Genomic DNA, 7,414 nt, shown 5'->3' with positions numbered 1-7,414 from the left:
GCATGTTCATTAAGCTGTTATTCAATTGAAAAAATCTTTTCCCAATTGTCTTCGCAATTGTGTTATATCAGTTGAAAAACTCGTGCATTGCAAATTGTCTGACTAGTCATTCACCTGGTCTTTTCAAAGAATTCAGCAAATCACACAGAAGAGAAGGCAGTGCCTTAACCTCCAAGTATAGATGTAATAAATGCAAAGTGAATTCCACATAGAAACTCTCAGGAACTAGATGTGTCCCTGCTGTATATGCCAGCAAAATGATGTCTGTAAGGCCACATGGTGGTGCCACTTAACCACTTTATTATCTCCTGGCCTCTCTAGAGCTCACTGACCTTTCACATGTCAAACTAAAAAAAAATACTCAGAGTTACAAAAAAGGGCAAGATGGGAAACATTTTACAACATTTACAAGAGATTAGGACTGTGCACTGAAGAAAGAGATAAGCTACAAAAGTAATGTAAACAACAGAACACTAAGCATTGCAAAGTTTTTAAGTGTCCATTCATCACCCTGGAAAGGAGTTTTTTTCTTCTTTTTTTTGCAACATACAAACAGTGTGGGGTCAGCAGATTTACAAACTGTGGAAAGAAATGCAAGCAATTTCACATCATGCTCTCTAATTTTCAGGGATGATTAAGATTAAAGAGGAATCATTCTATCGGGGCAGGCGGGATGGACTCAGGCGCAGACTTGAGAATAACAGGTAAACAGTACTTTATTTTCAACACTGAGTGCTCTATATACAAGTGGGGGGGGGGGAAGCCAGGGTTCCAGGGATTCACGGGGGTTCGGAAACACGGGATCTTCACACTCGCACTTTGCTCCACACGCTCCACTGCCAACTTGTTCGCTCTTCACAGGAATTCCTGCTCATACACACCAAAGCAACACTCAGGCACAGGGTTCAGGGTTCGAGACGGGTCCGGGAGATGTGTGTTACTCAATAGTCCAGCGACATGTTAATCAGAGCCACAGCCTTATGAAGTGGCCAACAAATAGAGTGATAAACCACATGTGAGTGATTAGCTGCAGGTGCGTGGGCCAAGAACGGGAGCCCGTGATGAGCTCCGCCCAGGCAGAGTGATGCGAGCGACAGAGAGAATGGCAAAATCAAAACAATAACACTTGTGGCCACGCTGGGCCAGCCGGGCAGGCACCAGGAACACCACACATTCACAAGTACCGGAACTAGTTGGTACAAGTACCACAATTGTCACATATATTCTTTTATGATTTACTATATATAAATACAAAAAATGTTAATACAATAAATAAAAAATACCTAAAGCTATATATATAAGTACTACCATCCTTTTCATCATCATCATATGATTGTTGGGGTTTTCTCTGTTTTCTTATATTATTGTAGGGTCTTTACCTTACAAAATAAAGTGCCTTGAGGCAACTGTTGTTGTTAAAAATGAATTATTTTGAAAACTAAAGATGGATTTTTCAGTACGGAACTGCATTTTTTTTCATCTAACTATATATATGTATATATATATATATATATATATATATATATATATATATATATACACACACACACACACACATATGTATATATATATATATATATATATATATATACATATGTGTGTGTGTGTGTGTGTGTGTATATATATATATATATATATATATATACACACACACACACACACACACACACATATATATATATATATATTAATCCACCCCACGTGAAACTGGTTACCCAGTTGTCACCTATGTCCCCCGAAAAGCATGTTGTTTATGGTGGTGTGGGTTGTCTACTTTTCAGAAGATGTATACTGTATGCTGAACTGATCTCGAGATGCTAAAATCCCAAGACCCCCTGATGTATCCATCTGCGAGTGCATATGTCCATGAGCATTAGAATTGTTTCCATGCATGCAGTTTGCCGTGTAAAGAGTGCTCTGAGTGCTGAAAAGAGTAGAAAAAGCACTATATAAATTACAGTCCATTTACCAAGGACTAGCACAGACAGAACACTGCAGAAAAACTCAGCTTTGGGTTCACTGGTGACTAACTTACTTAGTAGTGTGACATTGGCCTTATAGTAAGGTGGTTAGCCTGTTGAAGGGTGTACCCAGCCTCTCGGCAGATGTGTGGGATAGACTCCCATGAATTGGATAAGCCTTCCAGCATGAGAGGGATGGGCCAAGAATAAAGAATTAAATTAAATTAAATTAAATTTATATAGCGCCAAATCTTTTGGCACTATACAAATTACATTTGTATTGTAAGGCAGTACAATACAATGTACAATGTAAAGAAGTCTTCATGCATTAAATACATGAAATTCAGGTGAAGTGGACTTGACTAAACTAGCATTAGTTAGAAATTTGGCATATTTGAAGTCTAAAGCAGTTGTTTGTAAGATGGAAATAAAGTCTAGTCTAAAGACTGACTAATGGGGACTTTTCTCAAATGAACGGATCCAGGGAGACAAACAACAATTTCAGTTATCTGCTGTACTGTATTTGTTAAATACTAGAAATATTCAGATCAGCATATTTACTTGTTGGTGTCACTCATTTGTCGAAACTTTAAACTTCTGTGCCAGCCTTTAAAATGACTGTATATCAGTAACAACACATGAAAACACCATTTTCATCACCTGACAAAGACAGCTTCACATTTGACATAATGCTAAGCAGCTTTTTCCAGCATGTTGGCATGAAGCTGAGAGCTGAGACTGAGTGATGTGACAGTTTGACAGGATGCAGGGTAGGTGTTGATGGTTGAACATGGGGGTGGAAGACAGGAGGTAGTGATGGGAGGTATGTGACTTTGTGATGTGAACATGATGTATTTGTAAAACGACATGAAAAAAGGTATAAAAATATAGTTTGAAAATATTTATGCAGCTCTCTTCTTCTAACTAACAATAAAAGACCTTTCCTTTAAAAGCTCTGTGGAGATCAATCACAACAGCGTCTCAAAGATCCTTTGAAAGCAGATGAATATGCTTTTTCAGCTTTATATTCTTCCTCAAAAATTCCAGTGATCTCTTGCCCACAAAGAGTGATTTCTGAATAAATGAGTAAAGATGCATGATGTATGCAAATGCTGCTAGACTGGAGACATAAGGTCACAAGAAGGTTTGATTAGTATGGAGAAAAAAAGATATGAAATTAAATGCTATGGCCTTCACAGCCATTCAGAGGATTCCTCTGCTAATTGGAGTTTAAAAATAGAGGGCATTATGGCCGTCATGTCATGATAGCATCCCTACCACCTAAAACAGATTACATTTCTTTTAATAATATATATTGAGCCTCAGAAATTACATGTTGTTTGACTCCGTAAATTTATTTTCTTAGCAGCTTATCCATTTGCGGTAATGGTAGGGTTGCAGTCTATCCCAACTGGCACTGAGACATACCCTGAATAGGTACAATTACAGATTATAAGTGATTAGTGTGATTAGACTTCAACATATGCGCCTATGAGTGCCTGTGATTGAACTTGCAACTCTACCATCTAATGAGATAGATAGATAGATAGATAGATAGATAGATAGATAGATAGATAGATAGATAGATAGATAGATAGATAGATAGATAGATAGATAGATAGATAGATAGATAACAATAAAGTGTAGTTGCCATCATACTCACCTTCTGTAACAGGTGTAACACTCTCCAAAGTAACATACTGTAATGCATTATTGCACTAAATTCAGTCATTATATTACAGTTACAACTGTGTCGTGAGTTGAGTTATATGAGGTTTTTAGTAAAAACCCTACAATAATACAATACAATGACAAAGTATTTGGCAGCAGTGGGAAGGAAAATCTCTCTTTTAACAGGAAGGTGTAAAGATGAACACTGCAAGGTAATGTGAAAAATTACAGGCCAAAGTTTCCAAACAAAAGCTTGGTTTTGGCTATGAAACGTTAACATGTGGCTTGTATTTTTGAGTGACCAATCAAATCTGACTTTATAACTTCATAAGTGGGCAATCACACCTGAAGAATGAAGACTGTGAAGTTTTTATAACATGAAAAATAAATCATCATTCTTTGTGGATTTCATTCCAGCAATAAACTGCTGGTTCTTGCTACACTGATGTAAGTGAATAAAATGCTGCGGTTGAATGGGCTGACATTTTCTTCAGAAAAATACAGCATGACATGATCCTCATTAGCAACAGGGAGGCTTTTAGTATCAGATCAATGCTGGACTTGCCTTCCATTTAAAAAGCTTTATATCTAAGTACATAAAAATGACCGAACAGTGGATAGATGGATTGTTATTAAGCGCTGCCAGTAGTGTCCATTTCCTTTGATTTCTTTCTAATGTGACTGTCATGAAAATCTCATGAGAGGTTTTGAGTGCCCACATCAGTCCATCAGTATCAATCATTTTGCATCACTCGCTACAGGCTTATTTATTTAGTGATCCCGGGCAGCTTAATAATAAGGGATTTAATTTGTTCCATTCATCATGTCTCATGTAAAAAATATTACCAAAAAACACAAAGCTCCATAGAAGAGGTGGGTCAGTCTAACAGACAGTTGCCCTCTTTGATCATAACAGCGTCAGGTTTCAGCTTTTCAAGGGGGTCGCGCAGAGCAACTGGATAAGTCACTGTGTGGTGATGCGGTTTGTTTTTCCAACATGTCTAGGAGCTGGGAGGACCTTTGACCTTCAGCCATCTGCAGTGAGTTCTTCTGTTCTCCTCCATTGTCTTTCTGAATTATTTACACGACGACACTGACGCGTCAGCAGATTCATCAAGCACACCATTGGTTGTGTCTCATTGTTTAGCCTGAGGAAAGACTTACTCGACCCAAACGCCTCACTCTCTGTTAACCTAGGTCTCTTAATCTGATATAGCACAGACAAATGACACATAATGCACTAAATATCACTCAGCTAGATCCAACCAAAAAACAACTTTGAATTTCAGTATTTAAAAAAAACAATTAAATTAAAGAACTTCTTTTGTTGCTAAATACAAAGAGGTAGGTGGTATCTTGCATATGATGTCAAGCTAAAATAAAAGCCATTCATTCGTTCCCCATCCTCTTGACCTTCACTTCACATCACAGAAAAAGCTTTTCAGACATAGTGTGCATTTCATGCATTGGTGCACCAGTGCAAAGTGGGGTTATATGTGTCCTGATGTGCACATCTGTGTGAGTGTGTGTCTTGCACAGTGAGAAAAGACATGGCTGACAAAATGTGCATTAGCTGAAAAATTGAGTCCCTTGTACTTTGCAAGTGCTGGTACAGTCACCTCAACATTTTCATGCCTTATTACAGAAAACCTGCTCAGAGCACCGAGCGCAGAAACACATGGCTGACATTTTCTTTGATGTAAACCGACAAAGAATAAACAACGACTCGCCCGAATCTCCTTATAAGAGAGCGAGGCATCAAAACCATCATAGCCAACCATACATTACAGAACATCACAAGTGTTATATGCAACCCTGAAATTAGACACAGTTTCTAAAGGTTACCTGTTGAAATCTCAAAAAGGTTAAACAAATAGCACAAAGTAAAAATTCGATGAAAAGAGACACTTTCCATACTGATAAAAATACCATTCTTGACTATTCAAAAGTGCTGTCTACCACAGTCGAATTTCACTCCTGATAACTGCTGTCACATTTAATGTCAGACGTCTGAGACGGGTCTCGCTCTCATGGCATTTGAAAGTTAAACGTTTGTTTCTTTCACAGCTGATTTGAAATTAAAGTGTTGGGATTAAAGCAGAAATGAGCTAAGGCCAGTAAGTGGTGTGACTTTCAGAAACAGTTTAAACAGTTTGAAATTACTAGAAGGTTTCATTAAGGAAGCAGCAGAATTTAGAATTATTTTTAATGCAGGATGTTCAGGTGACTCAGGAGGTTTTACTCTCGGTGAGATGTGCTAGCACAAAGCACGCACTCTGTTCAGTGTTTCAGTCTGGTTTAATAATGAAGCAAAACAACAAACATATAGTAATCCCCATAGCCATGTTGTGTTCCTTAATTCCTAGAAATTGGCTCTTTTTTTGTTGTTTTTTTTTTTTATCTCAGATGTTCTGTTTTTAGCATTTCTTTCTCAGATTTGATGACACCTGCTGATTGAATAAATACTTGTTTTCTCAACACTTAATGTTCCTGTGTCCACATACCCTCTGGCTACCTGCAGCATGGGAACACTCAGAGACTGAACAAGACATAGGCACCAATACACTTACGAAAAGAAAAAAAAAGCCCACGCTGTTTCTTCTGCAGGTAAGTGACAACCTGCTGTTTACACAGCTTTTACACAACAGCGTTTACACAACCTGGATCACAGGGAAACATATTGATTTTAATAAATGTAAAAATTATGTAAGAACTCACACTCCAAACAATTTTGACAGAAATGGCTGAGCTGATGAGTCACAATTATTTAGTGACTTTGTTTTTTTCTAAAATGCTGAACTAAAATGAGCTGCATGAACATTTTTGAGGCCACTGCTGCTTACACTAAAGTGAACCAAACTCCCTGCAGAAGCACACTGTATTTGACAGCCTATTTCACCGTGTGTGGCTGCTTTTGAGCAGAATGAAGTGCTGAATTAATGTTTTATGAGCGTGTCTTCGTGTCTCTCCTCTCCCCCTGCCCGTGACGTAAAAGGAGATGCAGCTTCCCATAAATTACATTATCTATACAGAGTCTTCAGCTGTGGTCTCCTGCTTCTCCTGATTGTTGAAAGAAAACAAGGCTGCCACCATCATGAAAACACTCATGAGCAGGTGTAAAATAGGAGGTCAGTTTTTTCTCTTATTTATGATGTTTGTGTTGTCAGTTTTATATGAGAAGACTAAATATATAAAGCTTTTACTACTGCTAAAACAGTAATAATATTATTTTTGTTTGTTTACTTTAAGCACATAAGTACATGCAATATTAATTAAATGACTCACATCCCAGCCATTGCTGACTTTTTTGTCACAATGAAAGAACCAAGCTCAGTTTTTTATTTTTAGTGCCATCACTACTTAGAAATGGCTGTCTGTTAGCATGGTTATGTTTTTTATATATCAGTATATTGTGATTTATACTGATTTTTGTGTTAGAAAAGGGCTAACTCCTCCCTCCATCAGGGTCATAGGGTACCTGGAGTACAGTGGCTACATTGGCAGTCCTGAAGTAAGCTTACATAAGCCCTGATGAAGGCCATCAGAGTTGGCCTTCCTGAGATGGAATTTCATGGAACACTCATGGGATGGAATTCTGGTAGTTCTTATGACATCACAGCTATTGCACAGTTACAGTGCAGGTTTAAATGTTACAACTGAAACATATTTTTGACTTCAAAAACAAGCAGATACACACACAGCTGAACTAGGACATTTTCATAGAGCAGTTTCTTTGAAAAAAAGGTGAGTTTTGGGGGAACTGCTTTATAAGTTACACTTAA

Source organism: Pelmatolapia mariae, linkage group LG15 (genome assembly GCF_036321145.2).
Source record: "Pelmatolapia mariae isolate MD_Pm_ZW linkage group LG15, Pm_UMD_F_2, whole genome shotgun sequence".
In the NCBI taxonomy this organism is placed as follows: Eukaryota; Metazoa; Chordata; class Actinopteri; order Cichliformes; family Cichlidae; genus Pelmatolapia; species Pelmatolapia mariae.
Note: the sequence above shows the minus strand (reverse complement) of the source record.